General features: G+C 45.1%; 1 protein-coding gene across 7 annotated transcripts in view; it reads right to left on the bottom strand.

Moving 5' to 3' along the window:
• MECOM (MDS1 and EVI1 complex locus) overlaps nt 1-18,931 on the bottom strand; it is a 315,396-nt gene that overhangs the window by 178,559 nt on the left and 117,906 nt on the right. The gene's annotated exons all lie outside the window — the stretch shown is intronic.

Here is an 18,931-nt window from a genome sequence, read left to right as displayed (position 1 = left end):
ATCAGCGTCACACCATTGACCTCCATGAAATTCAATGGTCTAAAATAAGTTCAGGATCTAAACTGCACCTTATAGAAAACATGAACCTTCTCCTCTTACAGTTACAAGAAAAAAAAAAAAAAAAAAAGAAAAGAAAAAAAAATGGGGGTGGATACAAAATGTATTAAAAAAAACACCTTCATCTTTGAGTCTTAGTCAGCAAACAAAAAAAGGAAAAAAGGGAAAAACTCACTATTTTTGACAGCTCAGACTAGAAGGCTGATTGTAAATTCCTTTTAGTCAAAAAAACTCAGGGTGATGTCGGCAGGGGTTTTAGCAGCACCAACCCAATGTAGGCAAATGAGGCAAAAATGCAAACTAACTAAAAAACGTCTTCACTATTTACATTCATTTAACTTTATTAGTGCTAACGCACTTTTCCTGTGCACCAAAATACATTACACTAAATTATAACCCAAACAAGAGGTGTGAGCACTGTTCTCCAGGGACTGAAGTTGGGCGATGCTCAATCTGGGCACGAGCCCATTTGCATTTCTTACTGGCCCAGCAATGAAAGTGCTGCACCGCGCGTGGCGACCAGAGTGACTCCGTTTCAGTGAAGAAACAGGAAACTTTAAAATGTTCTTTCAATTTCTTGCTCATTTAAGAAACTGTCCATGGTAGATTAGCACCGTATGTCTTTTCCACTAAAACCTGGTCATAGCCCATTATCTCTCACATCTTTGTTACACATTATCTCGCAGCATTCTCTCCGTCCTTTCATGCTTCTGGTGCTGCCTAAGACAAACCCTGGGACGTAACAAATCATTTGAATAGATTGCTCCCATCACATGACTGGCAAACTGGATTCTTCATCTGTGAGCAATTTATTCACAGCCATGGACTGTTTTTCTTTCTTTTATGTGGCACTGGCTATGACCTCATGTGTGTCCCAGGGAAGTTCAGCTACCCATTCCCTCGGCCCCTGCCTTGGCAGGCGCTCCCTGCCCTGTAGGGATTGAACCCCGTATCGATCAGTTTGACACTTTCCTAATATCTGGCTCTCTGAAATTTTTAACTGACCCCGCCATTTGGCTGAGATGGACACACAGAGGGATTTTCCATCACTTATGTCTGAGAAATCCTGCCTGCAGTAGCTCGGTGGTGCCAAGTTTGGTGAGGATGCTCAAGAGCTCACTGCACGTGCTGCACCTATGAGCCCATGTCCAGACCTTCCTGCCCAAGACAGGCCCACAGCAAAACTGGGCTGCAGGGGATGGCAAAGATGCTGTGAAAAGGGCAGGGACTCAGCTCCACGTGGATGCCACGATTCAATTTACTGCCCTGCACCGAAATGGGCACAGCCACCTCCTTTATACTGGGGCACTGCTGCAGCCAGGAGGGCAGGACGGCTGAGTGGAGCAGGTCCGTGCCCCCTGAGCATCCCCCAAATTTCGCTGTGCTCCCCACCACTGCAGGCGGCAGCAACGCTGCATCCACCCCGGGCGGGCTCGCTCCCATTCAGATGTCTTCCCCCGACTGTTTAGATTGCAGCCAGGCCTAAAAGACTTCAGCTGGTTTTGAGAAAAAAAAAAAAAAAAAAAAAAAAAAAGCACAAAACCATGTATACACATGGGCTGCAGGAAGAGAAATCACACAAGGAAAGTGATCTGGATGATGATAAGCACATGGCTTACTAGAAAAAGGGGGGGTAAAAACTTCAGGCATCTAAATCCTGCTGATTTTCCATGACAGCCGGGTGCCTGGCACCCAAACTCCTTAAAAAGCCCATCGCACGCACTCACTGCTGCTGCTGCTGTTCTGCCAGGCAGTGCCTCATAAAACCAAGGCTCTCCCTGTGCCTGGATCTCCTCCACCAAAGCAAAAAGGAGCTCGGGCAAGTCCCCGCAGCCACAGCAAGCCATGACCATGACCATGACCACAACCATGACCACGACCCGCTCTGTGCCTGCCCATGAGCTGCGCCTCCAAGCTCCAGCAAGCTCGGCTTTGCAGATGTTTCTTCTCCCCCTGGGACAGTCCAGTTTAATTTCTCTCTCGCAGACTCAAAGGCCTTGGTTATACTTATCTCAGCCCTTCTGGCTACGCTCGTTTTAGCCATATAGGGTCAAACCTGCCGCTGATAAATCGGCGCTGGAAGGCTGGCAGGATGACAAGCCCGTTTGCGCTGCTCTATTGTGACTCCTTTCATTTCCAGCAGCCGCACCCAGTGTCGCAGTCAGAAATGGGCTCTCAGTCTGAAAACTCTGGAAAATATAATGTGCATCTGGATATATATAAATACATACATCCCAAAGCCCTGGAGGTGTGGGCAGGACCGATTACTGAAATATTATTCTGCCCGAAATAGCAATGCATTCTAACAAAAATATATTTTAATACCTCAAAATAAACAAGAGGTTGAATTATTGCTGGCCAAGAGAAGGAAGACCATTTAGATACATTTGTAGAACTACTGATAGAAGGAGCCACGCTGAAATCAATGTACGTGAACTGAGGGTCTGATCTTTGTTTCCAAAGGGTGTGGGACTATTCCCATTAAAACTTCCAACCACCTGGATCAGAGGGACTTCCAGCAAAACGCTGCTGTATTGACTGAGAGCACATCCTCGTGAGATTAGGATTCGACCCAGGGACTGTATCTGCAAGCACCGTTTTCCAAGAGAACTGCAAGTCACTCACACAGATAACGCCGCAGTTTTGAAATTCAAGATGGCTTCTTTAGAGCCTAATAATTATCCCCACTAGAAACGGGATGAAACACAATCAAGGCCCCTGATAAGGGACAAGAGGAGATTAGGTAATGTGCAAGTTCAGATATTAGCCTCCATAAAATTCCTCGCTGCTATTTTGCAATAAAAACATGAGCAACCTTCAAAGGAAACCCAGGAGGAAAGGTTAATTGCCACTAAAAGCCCAGGGTGGACACCTGTGTTTGCACTTTTGACACGAGCTTGCACGCCAGCAGGAAGGAGCCCACGTGGCTGCGCGCTGGGCATGTGCCCGATGAGGCCACAGTCCTGCGCCAGAGCCACACGCCGGGGCCTGGGGTCACTTGGAGACCCAAAGGGCTTCTGTGCGTGGCCGGGAGGAGGAGACGACTTCCTCCGTTCGGATGTCTCTCGGCAGCTCGGGGCGCTCCTCCTCGCCAAGAGCAACGAGGCAGGAGGCTGAACGGCTGCAGGAGCTGAGGCTGCCTGTGCCCAGCGCGCTTTCCATCGTGAGCAGCGCCCTGTTGGTTCCTGGCACCTCCCCGAGGCCTGGGGACGTGCCAGCCTCCGCCGAGGACCACGTTTGTGCCCCGATCTGCAGACCCCAGCCTGCCCCTAACCACAGATACACATCCATACAGTTACACCCCTCCTAATGTTCCCCTTCTCCTCTTCCCAGACTATCTGTTCTGCCTTTCTTTGGGCAGTTTGTGCCTGAGGGTACACATTCCCCAAGCTGCTATTGACTAAGCAACTCTCTAGCACTTAGATCCCACTCTCTGCACCTGGAGTCACCCACGTGCCCACCAATGACTTGAACTGGATGGCTGATTGCACCGAAAGAAGGGGGCAGGCTGGAAGCAAAAGCATCTAGAGAGCCTACTTCACAAGTGTTTCCAATGCCATCATCTTCCGAGCAGGATAAAGAGCTGAGATAAAGGTGCAAGGGGCTCTTTCCAACCGAGAAGATACAGGCAGGCTCCTGCCTGCCCCTTCTCTAAGGTGAGAAAGAGCAGGCACAGAAGGATGTGGCCCGGAGCTTCAATCTCCACTAGGGCTGCTGAGCGTGCCATTGGTGAAGGCATTACTGAAGCCTTGGGGGAGCACACAAGGATCAGGTGAACGAGTCCCTTTCTCCTGAGCAAGGTCAGGGTGGACCTGAATGTGCCACAAAGGTCCAAGTCAGATCCTTTAATGACAGCACAGTACATTTATATTTGTTGGACTAAACATTTCTATTCAGCGCTGAGGAAATCAGCACGGAGTATTTGCAAGCGTATCTGAAAAAGAGGCAGGCATTTCCTCTCGCACACAAAAGGGACACCTTTATCTGAATTTCTGTTTGAATAAGTATTAAAGAAAAAAAAAACTGTTACAGGCAAGGGCTGATTGATTACAAAATGTATCTACCATCAGTCTAGAACACAGAAGGTCAGGAAAAGCAGAAAATTAAGAGAAGGAAGCCCCTTAGCTTCAAAAGGAGCACAGAGTCGGGGATGAACTCCATGGGAGCCACCGGAGAGCCCTGCAGCAAGGAGGCATGGCCACAGGCAGCCACTGCCACATCCCCTGGAGGAGAAGCAGGGAAGGTTCCTCAGCTTCACAAGCCCACAGAGCTTGTGTTACTATCTCCAGGCACAGGAGGGACTCCAGCCAAGAACTACATTACTCGAACATTTTATCAGTTAACGTACCTGAAACTGGATTGTGCCGCTCCCTGTTCACAGAACTGCTCAGTGGGGCTGGAGCTAATGCCAATTATTTATTGTGATTTGTATCGTACCACAGCCTGGCGGCCCCACGCAGGACCCCATTGTGAAAAGCATCAGACAAACCTAATCAAATGAGATTAGATTCTAACCAGAATCGAGCTAGTAATTCCCAGTTAGGTGAAAATCAGAAAACTAACAGGGGAGGGAGAAAGTACTTTACAAATACAAAGCTTGGTTGTAAAACAAAAGAGATTATCAGGAAGTTTAGAGATAAACACAGTGCTTGAAGCAGCTTTGAATCATTACTTAAATTGCCAAGGAAAAGCACTTTCACAAACATTAGTCTTTAAACACATCAGTATTTTGCACCGTTGTATTGCCTGACCTACACCAAAGCAGGAGAACACCGAGCACACTCAACAGGTCCAGCCTGGAAACCAGCCATGGTGCAGTGAGACGATGCTTGCAGACAGCAAATCTGGGCCTTGTGCTCGTGGGCTGTGCAATGACAGTGAGAAGGGGCTAAGCACCATGTGCCAGACCCATCATTTGCCCCAAAGGGCAGGTTCTGATTTCTTTTACTTGACTCTTAAATCCAGAGTAATTGCCTTAGACCTCCACCAAAGAATAAATGAGACCATTGTCTGTCCTGAAGTTAGCCAAGTCAGGCAAATTTCTTTAGACTGACCCTGCTGTAACAAAATGAGAGGGAAATGTGCCTAGATTTCAGCCTTCCCATCGTGCTTGCTCTGCTGCAGATTTCGGTTGCACCCGTGCAGCCGGCTCCATCACGCCCCGTGGCCTCACACCACACCCAGAGCCCTTGCGCAGCTCTGGCAGGAGAGGGAGTTGTAGCAAAAGCTGCGCAGACAAAGGATGGTGAGCGAGGCTGCCCAAGGTGCCCTGAGCACAGCACGCTTTGGGGCTGCAGCACAGAAATCACCAGGTTTCCATTGGGCTCCACTACAGCCTGACTTATCTGTTTGCGAGGGAAAGGGAACTCAGCCCGAGCACAGCTGCGTGCAAAGGGTCTGGTGCTGCAGCCGGTTTCTCTCTGTGCATCCTTGGAAGATGTGCAGCAGCAGCAGCAACGTGGATAACTCACGTGAAGCAGTGCCCCACAAATGCAAAACTTTCCTACCATGCAAAGCAGCTTTTGCTTCTTAAATTTCTGCAAAACCAAAACCCTGCAGCAAGAGGCACGTGTTGCAAGCAGAAGTGAGCTTCCTGGGCAGGACAAGCACCAAGTGCACAGGAGGAAACTGGCTATAGGCAAACAGGGGCAAAGCTACACACGCAGGAACATCAGGCCTTTGAGGGAGGGTAATTCCAGCCCAGCAAAGCCAAAACACAGCAACTGCATGGGGAACTGCCTGCTGGCTCTGGAAATCCTCACCATCAGCCCGTACAATAACTAGTAGCGTTTGGTGCTCTGTCTAGTGTCATTCATGTCTAATTGAGTAACACAGTCAAAAGCATCTGACGGGGACCAGACACTGTCTTTTAATTAGGGTCCAGCACTGAGAGACTGGGGGTCAAATTCGACTTTCATTTGCACGGGAGCCGCTCTCCTTGATGTCAGGGGAAGCTGCACCTGTGTAACTGGAAAGCAAAATTTGGCTGCTTGCATTCCCGTGCACTTCTCATATAAATTACTGTATTACATGCAGCAACAAAGAATTATAAATGTTGGCTGGCATTCCCTGAATTTATTTACAAGTTAAGCCTAATTTTATTTATAGTTCCAGTACAATCATCTCTGGTAGAAATATTTATGTTATCTGTACTTCTGGTCTGTTAGAGCCTACTGCAATCATAAACACTACTGAAAAATTATTCGCAGTTAGCAGGTTTTAAACTACCCATTATATCACTGGCTAGTGCCAATAAACTTTGGTCCTGGTTGATAAAGTTTCCTCAATGGAATAAATATATATTTGACTTTCAAAATCTTTGCTCGGTTACAGAGAGGAGGGAGATGCCAGCTGCAGGGTTTGATGTATCGGGGGCCAGGTCGGCAGCTAGCAAGGAGCCTGCAAAGATCCGTGCCGGCTGGAGAGGCAGCCCAGGGCACGCTGACACTCTAATAGCCTGAATTTGTATCTCAGTGAAGTATTGCAAGCCAGCAGAGACCCAACTGCTAATGTTCTTTGTGAAGGTCTGTATGGAGAAGACCAAGGGAAAAAAATCTGCCTTAAAATTTTGAGCCCTGGGTGCTGGGCAGGGAAACGGAGGAGATAAACCCCACTCTGTTCATTATTTGGTTGCATAAAGGGAAACAAGACACACTTTTTTTATACTGACATGGCACGAGAAGCCAATATGCTCAGGAGAAAACTAAGGACAGGGAGGCTAAATGTGAGTGAGTGAGATCAGCCACCTATATAGAGATTTTTGACTCAAGCAGATGTAGAAAATACTGACTGGCACCAAAACCCGACTAAATCCACATCAGCTGCGATAAGACAGGAAAGGTAACGCACCTTAACAGTCCCCGACACGGTGAAAACTACTGCTGCAAAAGAACATTTTTAAATCAAAACGATTACTTAAACCTACAGTGTTATGATCAATGTAAATGAGACGTTATCTCGACGTAATAAATCAGGGTAACTGAACTTCTTTCTACTCATTAGCGGACCTTCACTGTTTTAAACTGAGCCGTGTCGCCAAGTAGCACTGGAAATCACATGGCCCTCTAACAGCAAGCAGTAATAAAAGATGACTATTCTACCAAATTATAATGAAGACAGATAACAGAGTGAATTATAAAACAAAGGTTATAGATAGAGACTGAGCCTTGGAGAGGTAATGACTTTTAATTGGATTGAGTTTATCATATTTTCAGAGGTACAGCACCACCAGAAGAAAGGATTAGAATTATTTCCACATTTCATTATTTGGCATAATGAGAAAACAGAGGGAGGTCCACATCCCTGATGTGTTTGGTAAGCCACAGGAGATGTTGAACATGTCAGTATCTGGTAGTGCACGCTCCTGAGACACAAATGCATTCGCTCCGTTAGAATGTGCCAAAGTGTAATCGCTTGAAGGAGAAAAAAAAAAAAAAAAAAAAAGGCAAAAAAAAAAAAAAAGCCAGGTCATGAAGTTTTGTTTCACAAGGGCATTACAAATAAAAAGGAATTTAACCCCTTCCTGCCCTCGTCCCCCCAGCATCAGCCCACGCGGGTTCAGGATGCAACAGGAGCTGCAGTTTCTCGGACTCCTTCCCAGAGGAGATGGAAGGCACGGGTGACACCACTGCTGCCCCATCTGCACGCTATGCCCAGGTACTTCAGGGAAGGCTGGGGTCTGGAGATTTCCCCTGGAAATCCGAGTTGCTGTACTGTAGACAGAAGGCGTTATATGAGCAGCCAGACAGCTTTTTAATTACGCAATTACAGTGAGTCTTAATTATATTGGAGTGACACTGTGATGCACTGTAGTTAAGTCCTTGAAATGCTAATAGAAATACTCGTAACCAGTACACTAATCAGGGAAAGTATCAAATAATTAATTCTACAATGCTGTCCGCTTCAAAGTCGCAAGGTCTGGCAAGCCCGCTTTCCAGCAGCTGTTTCTGAGGAGATACAAGGCCACAATTTTTCCTGCAAGTGACTTCTCAGCAGCACGTGCTGCAGCTGCACCTCCACAAAGTCACGCAGCCCCGGGCGAGGTACTTAGCTGATTGGAAAACCAGGAACCTGCAGAGCTGCTATACTTCATGGTGCATGTGCAGGGGGATTTTGTGTAGGGTGTCACTACACGCTTATATCCAGCTTGGTGGATGAGAGACGTGATTACATTTTTACAAAAAGAAATAAAAGAAAAACCTCTGGAACAGTTTTATTTCATTGTACAGAAGCCCACTTTTATCCCTGCATGATGGAGTTGTTTTGGGTAGGGGTATTCCCCACGACAGAAACTGCAATTTGCTCTCCTTTGTTTTAGTGAAGCCGTGGTCCTCAGCTGGCTCTCAGAGCTTCAACACATTCTTCTTATGAGCACCTCACCCAACACAACATGCACACACCTTTTCACAGTGCAACAATCTTCCCAGTTTCACTTTTCCAGAAAAAAAAAAAAAAAAAAAAAAAAAAAAAGCCTTCTGGTTTATCTACGTTACCTACACCAACCCAACTTTCTCTTTGCCCCAGACGCTGCTTGCTCCTCTGAACACTTCCACGGCACTTGTTCTGACAATCTAGATCTCATTTCTCACCCTTGTACGTTTTATATAATCATTTATTAATTTTAATATCAACAAAGTATTTATGATCAATAAAATGTTGGTGTTTCCCGGCACATGTCAGAAGGCGGGGCTGTCCCAGCAAACTGGGATTTATCGGCACGTTAAGGTCGGTGGGACTTGTGCCCAGGAATTAAAGGGAATGATAATTTCAGCAGTGATGCAGATAAGGCTCGTTCGTGGGACTGATGCAGGTATTACGTGCACCCAGGCACAGCCAGGTAAAGTTACTTGCTTTAGGGCCCACCCCATTGCTGTTTGTCTCCATCTTGCACCCAGAGGTCAGCTCAGGTTGAACAAAGTTAGCTTTTCCCCTGAAAAAAAACCCTTCATTTTCTCTCCACTCTCATTTCTTTCTCGTCCTACTTCTCTCAGAGTTGCCTCATTTCCCTTTTCTTACCAAAAAAAATCATGGAAAAGGAAAATATTCACAGGAGTTAAAAGAAAAAAAAAAAAAAAAAAAAAAAAAACAACAACACAGAAAATCCCAAACCAAAATATTAAAACTTTTGCTTTGCTTTGCAACCGGGAGACTTATTGGAAAAGAAAAAGAGTTCACAAAAATTAGGTAAATCCAGGATGTTGTCACCTCTTTCATTTAAAATTTTTTCTCATGTAATTTAGAAAATTCTCCAGGAGTGTTTATCTGGCCATATTTTTACCTAGCACTTCCATCAATTGCAAGTTCTCCACGGGCTGACTGCTTTGAGGCTTTCAACACTACCTCGGCTGGCTCGAGAGTTTTCCATTCTCACCTCTCCCTTGTTGGTGGTCCACAGCAGACACCGGTAGGTGCCTGTTCCCTCTTCAGCGAGGATTTGCAACCTCAGCCAAAAGCTTGCTACTTTCTGCATGGGGACACAGTCGCACCTCCCACTCCATTCACCCCTTTTCCATCCTTGTGCGCTCACAGACATCACCACAGGCCAAAGCCCCATGGCCAGAGGTTGTCCAGTGACAGAAACTATCAGGGAGGATTTGGCTGGAGAGGACAAGAGCTTCCCAAGAGCATCTGGGTACAAGGGATGGAGCAGAGATGAAACACACCAAAGAAAAGGAAGCCCTTCTGGGCTCTTATTTACCCGGTCTACCAGACCAGAGAGTCTTTGCTTGTGCAGTAGCGCACAGAGTTACTTTTCCCAAAATATCCAATAACAAATTCTGCCATTCCCTCTTGGGCTTCCTGTTTCTTCCCTGGGATCGTGTTACTTCATTTGCCTCGACGAGCCCCACGGTGAGCAGCTCATCCCTCCGTGCTGCTTTGAAGAAGCAAAGCAGAACAGCATGGAAACGCCGCGTGCTCCCCCCGCAGCAGCCCCGCCGGGGGACGGAGGAGTGGCAGTCCTCATTCTGATCACTTTCCCCTCCGAAATCAACAGTGACACCAGTGTGAAACCAGAACGAGCCCCCCGCTGGGAAACAGTTAACATCAGTTAGATCTGTTTTGACTCTGAAAAAGTAGAGAGCGGGGCTATAGTTTATTTTACATGGCTTCCCGGTCAAAGCCTCAAACATTTTGAAAATATTTATTGATATATAAACTGTAAAGAAAGTTAACTGCTAATGTAATTTACTCCACTCTTTGTTCCGTACACCTTGTATCACTTTCGGCAAGGCTGTTGATTTTGGAGAGGCAGAGGGGTCCTGGTGAGCTGCTAGCGGAGAGCAATAAATCAGCACTCCCAAAGCTTCTGGTTCATCCCAATGGCTTGGAAGCTATTTTGAAAAATAACCTTTTTTATTTTTTTCCCCCCTCAAACTGGCAATCTTCATGAGTTCTATTGTTTTCATGTGCAGGCTGATATATGACAGCTTAAATAAATATGTAGCACTTAATGGACCAAACTCAGCCCCAGTGTAACTGGATGCCGTGCCATTAGGGACCTTGGCCCAGGCAGCGCTCTCCATCCCACAGGATCCCAGAGGACCCCATAAGCTCGCACTAACACGCGGTTATTACATACTTTAATTCTACTTATTATGTCACTACAGACTAATCTTTTGTTATATGAAGTACTTAACTGTGTATCTATTTATGTTTACAGACATGGATTTAAGTACTGTTTATAACAGCAAGAATGTATATATACAAAATGTATATGTGATATAATTTTATGTATAAACACAGAGACACATCCTAAATCATGGAAGTGATGGAGACTTTAAGCAAGAAAATAGCTTGAACAGTATTTTTTTATGAGGAAAATAACATGTTTTTTCCTAACATTGTTTATGAATTGCTTGAATTGATTTTGTTGAGATTTTCTTATGAAATAAAGCCAAAAATGCTCAGAAATGTTCAAGCTAGACCATTACAATTAGCAAAGCCACGAGCAATGGTGAAGGAGATATTTTTCAGATACCCCTCACTGCAGCTATCCAAGCTGGTATCGGAACATAGTGCAGATGGAGAGAAGCAGCTTGGGCTGCGCTTGCTCAAGCAGCAGCAATGCAATTGCTGCTCACGGAAAAGATTTTCCAAGTGAGGAACTGGAAGGAACAAATCAGGCCTTAAACTTTCCCATCAGGCTCATTAGAAGCTGAAGTCAAGTAGCGGCAGCTCTTCCTAGAGCTCCTCAAAGCAGATGAACTATTTAGCTGACCTTCTCCACACTCCCCTGAACCTTAACCCAGCAGGCTGGGTAAAGCCACACATAACCCTGAGCATGTTGGAGGAAAAAGCTTCAAATATTACCAGGAGGGCATGGTGAAAGAGCGCTTGGTGCACGTTTAACCCATGGGTCTCCATCTCACCCCCAGGCAAACCGCAGCCCTGCGGGTGACCGGGACTGACCCCCCAGCCCCAGCCCAAATCTGGGGTGCAGTTAGGAAACAGGCCAGTTGTCTGGGCTGGGTGTCCCATAGTGTTTCCCCACACAGCCACACGCTGGCTGTACTGCCAACCATCAGCTTGTGGATGGAGTGCAGCTCACATGGGAAGAGCTGGAGGTCACAGCGAGTGTTCAAGGAGCTCCGCGATGACGATTGAAGGCTGGTGAGCCAGTCCTCTACAGGACCAGCAGCACCAGTGTCTTGCGCACACCGGCCATGAGGGAGAACAAACCATAGCCCAAAGCCTGAGCAACACTTCCCAAAAGCCAGAAAAACAAAGCAAAACCAAAAACAAAGTGCTGCAGTCAGAGAGGAGCGGGCTGGGGAGGCTGCCAGAGATGCTGCCCAGTTCTCAAACTGGTCTGAGAGCTGGGCAGCACATTCAGCAGAACTCCCCTCCAGCCCCTGCTGCTCACCAGAACTTCATCCTAAGGTTCAGCCTGTAATCTCTCACCAGAGGCCAGCCCCGGTATTCATACACCCACCCATGGGGAATTTTGCAGGAGAAATACTGAAGAATCAGCCCAACGTCAGTTTTGTCCAGTTACTTTAGTTCAGTGGGACAGACCAAATAAATATCATTCGTTGTTTAAAGTGCAAATCCCAGCAACTCCTTTGAACAGGAGCATTTGGTAGTTGACACATCTATGGATGTTTTAAATCATGAGGGCATCTACTCCATTTTGGTTTTAATGTGTTTGTGTGTGAAGTTCTTTGTCATTCCAGCCCACCTGTCTCAGAGCACAGAAATCGAAAACAGGAGTAACTCTCGAATTTCACCTCAATTTAATCCATCACAGAAAGCGCACTGTTTTTGCACTGTATAAAAAAAACACCAGGACATTTAAACAAAGTGACACAGATCATCAGCAGATCAACTGAAAATGACAGCTCAATCAAACAAATGTATGTTGAGAATTTCCACAGGGCAGCTCTAGCTGCAGCCAAACCAAATTTGTTTAGTATACATAAGTTAGCTGCTTAGAAACATTCAGTATGCTGCTAGCCAGATGATGACTTTCCCAGATAAACATCTATTTAACCAAATATCCCCATCCATGAAAGTGCGAGTGGGAGTTTGATGTATTCCTCCAGTCTCTTAAAAAATATGACTTTGCTCCGGTGGCAGGCTGGTACCAACCCACCCATGTGGCACCTATGTAAAAATAACTAAACGCTCCTTAAAAAAAATGTTATAACCACCAAAAGGTAGGCAAAGCTCCATAACCCTGATGGAGAGCTTCTGGCAGCCCATAAATTCACAAAGTGGCATTAAGGTGAAATACAAATTATGAACTTGGGAAGCGCCAGAGAAAACTGTGCATCCTGTGCCATATATCAAGTACACGGAGAGGAGGGGATTTGTCTGATTCTTCTCTTAAAGCAGGGTATTCCTGCAGAAATCGATGACAAATCTCGGATTGACTCCAGAGGTGCCCCATAAAGCTTTCGCCGAGGAAATATATTTGTAAGAGCTCCCCATTGTGATTCTCCCCCGCTTTAGAGGAGCTTTTCTGCAGTGTCGTTTATTAACAGCAGAAGTCACAAAAATAATCTTGGTTTCAAAGATTAGTGAGTCTTTCAGCACGTTTAATTTAGATGTCATTAAAATACAGGCGCATTTTCAGCCAAAATAGGATGCTTGAGTAAAAGGGACCTCAGTTCAGACAACGGCAGCACTCCCTGATCTTGGCAAAATCAAGCAAAATCATCAGACGTGAGCCAGGGTAGAAGAATATGGTCCTATATACACTGAAATCAGCATCCAAATGACCATCTAATTTAAAAATAATAATAATAATAATATGAATTTTATTGATGGTGACACCTCTAAGGTTTTAGGGAGCCCAGAGGCAGCAACACACTGACTGCTCACCTCTGCATATACATATATACGTGTCTGCAGCTGTTCGTGCACCTCTACTACTCTAATCTGAACTAATGACTAGGAATGACTTGCAAATTTCTCTTGCAATATATATTATGATTTTGTGAAGAGCCTATTTTAATTTTTTTTTTAACTTCTGATTTGTTAAAATAAATAGATTCAGAAAATAAATATGCACCCACTCTTCAAAGCTCTGTCAAACAAAAGAGTGCCTATAAAGCACGTTTTCTGATGGACATCTGCTTACTATTTAATATCCACAAAGAGAATATTTACAAAAAAAACAAGTGCAACAAATTAGGAGGCATGTGATGCTCGCTCATCCTGAGGAACGGTGTTTACACAGCAATCAGAGCAGTGTGTGACTGTAATAGAGAGAATAAAGAGATTCATCAGAACCTATTTTCTTGGCAAAAAAAATACAGCAAAGGTGGGCTACGAGTTACCTGGCAGATGCAGATAACTAGTACTTAATCTGGACGCTGCCTGAAAAACTCCCAAGCAGCGACACTGCACCAGCAGTAGAAGACAAATGTATTTTTCTACCTCTTATTGCAGAACATGCACATGAGCTGGTCATGTTTAAATGCAGAAACTTCATTTTTCTATTCTTATCACCAACAACAGAGACCAACAGACCCTGTCAGATGAACAAAATGAGAAGGATGGGCCCTGAAGTGCAAGAGTCTGGAGGAAAAGAGGAGAAAATCCCCTAAGCTTTGCTCTGCCAGCATGGTACAAGGCGTGTATTTGCTGTACACAAAAACACGTGCTGAATACTGTTGGATTTCCTTAAAAAGTTGACATTTGGAGGGAATTTAACTCTTGGCTTTTGAGTGCCTAATAGCACTAAAGAGTGCTTTCAGTATTATTCATTTAGTTGTTGTTATTCTTCCATGTTTTTAAGTGTCTTTTCACTGCCAGGTCACCAGCAGTGCGCTACTTGGCTTGCAACTAAAAGAATTAAAACACTGACACGATAACAATCAAACTTCAAAACCCACACCAGAGCCAGTCCCGAGTGGCAAATTTGGGATAAAGATGGAAATCACATTTTTTTTGCTGGCGTTTGCAAGCTGACACATTGCTGGGGAAGAACAACAGGAGAAAGCAGGGACAAAGAACAGCAAAGATCAAGATCCCAGCGTGGCACGAACCTACGCCATGGCCTGTACCCCTGAAAGATTCCTGCTGGACACAGGATTTCAAAAGCAGGGTTTCTGCCAGCACAGAGAACCGACTGATGATACAGAGCGGACATCACAATGCTCAAAGCTCGCATTATTTACAATGACGCACGGTTATTTTTTCTCTTTTCCCCTTCCACTTCCCCTGAAAATAACACAAACAGGCTAAAGATACACAAAAGGGAAAAATAAGTTAGAAATAATTTTCAAATTAATGAGAAGAGAAGAGAAGAGAAGAGAAGAGAAGAGAAGAGAAGAGAAGAGAAGAGAAGAGAAGAGAAGAGAAGAGAAGAGAAGAGAAGAGAAGAGAAGAGAAGAGAAGAGAAGAGAAGAGAAGAGAAGAGAAGAGAAGAGAAGAGAAGAGAAGAGAAGAGAAGAGAAGAGAAGAGAAGAGAAGAGAAGAGAAGAGAAGAGAAGAGAAGACACAGCAGGGGAAAAAAGGGTAAGGGGGGAGAGAGGAAAATGGGGGGGAAAAAAGAGTATTTGGTAAGTTTTCTTTGATTTGAGCAGTATGGCTGTGGCAGTATGGCTGTTTTCAAGTTTTATGTCTGGAGATGCAAACAAGCTCAGATGCTATCCAAGCAAATCCTGAGGATTACTGTCCTCTTTCTCTCTAATCCCAGCCTACAAACTGCATATAAAATATGATTCCCAACCAGCTAAGCTGCAGCGTGAATTCTGCTGGCAAACACATTGAGGAGGGAGGCGAAGACAATTGCTGGTAGCAGATTTCAGTTCTTACAAGGAAACAAATGATCAGACGGTAAAATCTTCACACTCACTGGTAAGTGGTTCATCACCTAAGAAATCCCATTTTAGCAGAGAAATTTTACTCTTAATGAGTTAAACACACCAGTGCAAAGAACTGACCAGGGCACGTAACCAGCAGATTCCTCGCCCCACTGTTCACAGATGAAAACATACTAAAGGATATATGCAGAAACCCTTTCTTTCACTTTCTGCCCATGGCCTGGTTCCCAGAGGTGCTGAGCACCCTTCTGGACACGAGGCCAGAAAATCTGGCAGCCACCCTCAGCACGGGACAACCAACAATCCTTAATTGCATTCAGTTTTGTAATTTTTCGAGTTTCAGGACTAAATTAATCCAGTCCAGAACAGAGCTGAATAAGCTCACTGTGGGTATTAATGAGCTTCATGCAAACAAAAATTACAAACTAATAGTCAAGCTGACAACGTTAAGAGTGTGAATCTAGAAACCCCACCTCATGACCAATACTCAGGGATCTGCAGAAATCAAAGCACAGGATGCACTACGGTTTCCACTGCATTCTTCAGGCTCAGCAATCTGCCAATATTTTGCACGTAAGCATGTGGACCTTCAAAAGAGCCGAGTTTGTCCCAAGAAAGTACAAAACAATCACTACAAAGGAAAGTAATGAAAAATTCTCCTCCTGAACAAACATACCGTAAAAATAAAGTGTAAATCATAAAACCCAAATGAAAACAACCACTCCTCCCCCAAAATTGCCCAAATAATGGGATGAGGAAGTTTTCACTGATTAGATTAAATACTGCGAAGCACTTTCAAACTGCAGGAACGAGCAGCTTTATACCCGCACAGCAGACGAGCTCCGATGGAGCACAACGCGCAGCACAGAGCAACTCGGGGCTCACAGCACCAAAGCGAAGCCTGATCCAGGGTCCTGGGGCAAAGACATCGCCTCCCCCAAATACACAGAGTCCATTTCTCAGAAGTGGGCCACGCTGGCCAGCTCTGCTCTCCGAGGTTTACCGCCAAGGTCAGCGGAAGGAAAAAACAGGCCAACAAATGCTTTTGAAAATAGCAATTCTTAAAAGCAAACTTCTTACACGGAGGACCGAGTGCCATCACGCACAGAATTTCAGCATCCCGGCTGGAGACGAAACACCTCTCCACGACTATTTCCCCAGCTCAGCAGAGAACATAGTGACATAAGGCATACTCCACGGGACTGAAACTACACAATGCTCAGGAAAGGAATTCCTTGAAACAAAGGGCCTCCATTTTTTAATCTACATTTTGAATATGAAACATCTCAGCATTTTGGGGGTTCAGTTTCCTACTCCTCTACCACTTTGAACCTGAAATGAATATATGATAAGTCTGGCTGTGACAGAAAGGACAGAGATGTTAAAATGAGTTCCCTTATTGCCTTTTGCCTTGAGACATTTTCGTCCTATGTGGCCTTCCCTTTAAAGTACATGAAAACCAGCAGCCCAGGCAGATTCCTCTGATCCACAGCAAGAGGTACCACAAACTCAGCCACAACAACGAGCAATTCACGACAGCTACCATGCGCCCACCAAAGGTATTTCCTTCAGAGTTTTTTAGCCTATCCTGGCATTCAATTATCAATCACCAGCTGCTCAATTAGAGACAGCGCAACTCAGGAAGGGAGATAACATCCCAGGCACCACGACTGAGACAACACGAAGTCGTGTCAAGAGAAAGAACACAATTAATCCCTAGAACCAGGAGAGGAGAAGTGGAAGCAGCACCTCCCTTGCAGCAGGTTAATGTGACTTCCTCCTGGACACCTGGCACCCAGGACAAGCTGCTCTCAGGAAGCAATTACAGGGAAGCAGCAGTGCAGGAGATGGACGTGCTTCCCAGCTCCTCCACACATCGCTGCTAAGGAAGGAGCTGGTCCTGTGATTAAATATCTCCCACAAAATATTCCTAAATTCCTATTATCTACTGGCAGCACAAGGGCTCAAATTGCACAAAATGCTGGGAGGCATTTTATAAATTCAGAAGTCAGAATAGAGGTGGATTCCACCATAGCCATATATTAGGTATGTATGTATGTGTGTTGGATTGGGGATCCTTTCTTTTCAGAGAGCTTTCTTTGAAGAAACTTGATCTTACTGATCTAAAAAAATGGTCATCTTTTCATTAAAAAAAATATTTTTTTCTCTTTCATAAAAACTTCGCAAATAATTTTCTTTCATACTGGAATGAAAATAAATTCTGAAACATGACAGGCTTCTGTAGAATACAAGGAACATCTTACAGGCAGCAGCTACAGTGACCACGTCTGCTCAAGTCAAGCTAAACATACCCGAAAGAGCTAAAAATTCCCTTCAGTTAAAGCATGTATTCACATTATTTTACTAGTTGCAAGTCTGCTGAAGGATGTGAATCTGCAGAAGGAACACAAGACCATTTCTAAAGAGTAGCAGAAACCATTTGAATTTGCTGTCACATCTCCCCACGTCCCTGCCCCTCTTCCAGGAGGAAAGGCGTTTTTGGTGCCCGCACCCCTGGGCGGGCAGATCCTGCTAATGGATGCTGAGGTTAACACCCAGCAATTCAAAGCTCCTCATTAATTACTGCTAATTGTCACGGCAATCTCCTTTCTCCTGTTTTACATCACAAGCAAATGATTTTTCATTGCGGAATAGGTAAGCAGGGAGATGCTTGGGGAAACGTAATTAGTCTCACTAATTAGCGTGAGCCAATTTGAATATTTCTGTTCGCTTCTGTAATTTTATTTTTTTTAATCACTGAATGGAGTCGACTCCACAGGCGGAAAATCCAGCCCACAAGTTAAAACTGCAAACCTGTTTTGCCTGGAACCAAGCTCTGGGGGTCGATCATCCCCCGGGCAATGCCGGCCCAAACTCACGTCCCCTCTCCCAGGAGGCAGAACCGAGAGGACCCTGTGCCAGCAGAAACCCCACAGTTCAAACAAGTCAATTCCTAGCACTGATAACCCTACCTCGGATATTTTAATGAATATTATTGAATATGATATTTTTGGCCTCTCTCCCTGTGTCCCACCATCACATTTCCTTCAGTGCGCCCGACTCTGGGTTCAGGGTGAGGCCTCTTGGGCAGCTCTGGAGGGAGAGCTGAGGACTTGGGCAGGGTTTGTCTGGGCGCTGTCAGAGCTGCTTTTAGTCTCTTAATCCTAAACTGCTGAAGGGCTCCTTCAGGCCCTCAAAGAGTGTAGGCCCAGAGGTTTAAATAGAATAACTGAATGGCTTCAACCTCTTGCAACCTCTTTCTGTTCCAGGTACCAGACTGAGTATATTACGATTTACTTTTACATGTCCCCTATTCAAATACACTTCTGGATATTATTAAAGTCACAAATGGCTGGAAATGTTTGAGATTGCAGCCGTTCTGTTCAGCAGGGAGCAAAGCAAGTCCTGTGGCATGGCTTCTACCCCCTATCAGATAAGCCATGAACATTTCCAGCACAAGTTCATGCAGATGTGAGATTAGTGCTCGCCTTCTCCTCTAACTTTTACCAGCAAAATAGTAAATTCTGTTAATAATGGAAAAGAGTTTTCATGGTGCTTTCTTGACAGCATTCGTTCAGCTCAGCACTTGTTACGGTAAAGCA

The sequence above is a fragment of the Aythya marila genome (assembly GCF_965140915.1).
Source record: "Aythya marila genome assembly, chromosome: 9".
Classification (NCBI taxonomy): Eukaryota; Metazoa; Chordata; class Aves; order Anseriformes; family Anatidae; genus Aythya; species Aythya marila.
Note: the sequence above shows the minus strand (reverse complement) of the source record. Positions and strands in the feature narration are given on the sequence as shown.